The following is a 345-nucleotide window of genomic DNA, read 5'->3' as shown; positions in this document are numbered from 1 at the left end:
GCCACTGACAACCTGGCACAGAGACGGACAGCCCGTCCCCCCCGTCACAGCCGGGTAGGAGGGAGTACGCAGTACTTCACTGTACTACTACTACCACTACTACTACTACTACTAGTACTTCATGTAGCCACAGATCTGACTCTGACTGACTGACTGTCTGTGGACCAGATACCACATGGAGCGGTGGTCTGTGGTCTGTCTGTGGTGGTCTGTCTGTGGTGGTCTGTCTGTGGTGGTCTGTCTGTGGTGGTCTGTCTATGGTCTGTCTGTGGTGGTCTGTCTGTGGTGGTCTGTCTGTGGTCTGTCCGTGGTCTGTCTGTGGTGGTCTGTCTGTGGTGAGTCTGT

The sequence above is a fragment of the Cynoglossus semilaevis genome, chromosome Z (genome assembly GCF_000523025.1).
Source record: "Cynoglossus semilaevis isolate Cse_v1.0 chromosome Z, Cse_v1.0, whole genome shotgun sequence".
NCBI lineage: Eukaryota > Metazoa > Chordata > Actinopteri > Pleuronectiformes > Cynoglossidae > Cynoglossus > Cynoglossus semilaevis.
Note: the sequence above shows the minus strand (reverse complement) of the source record.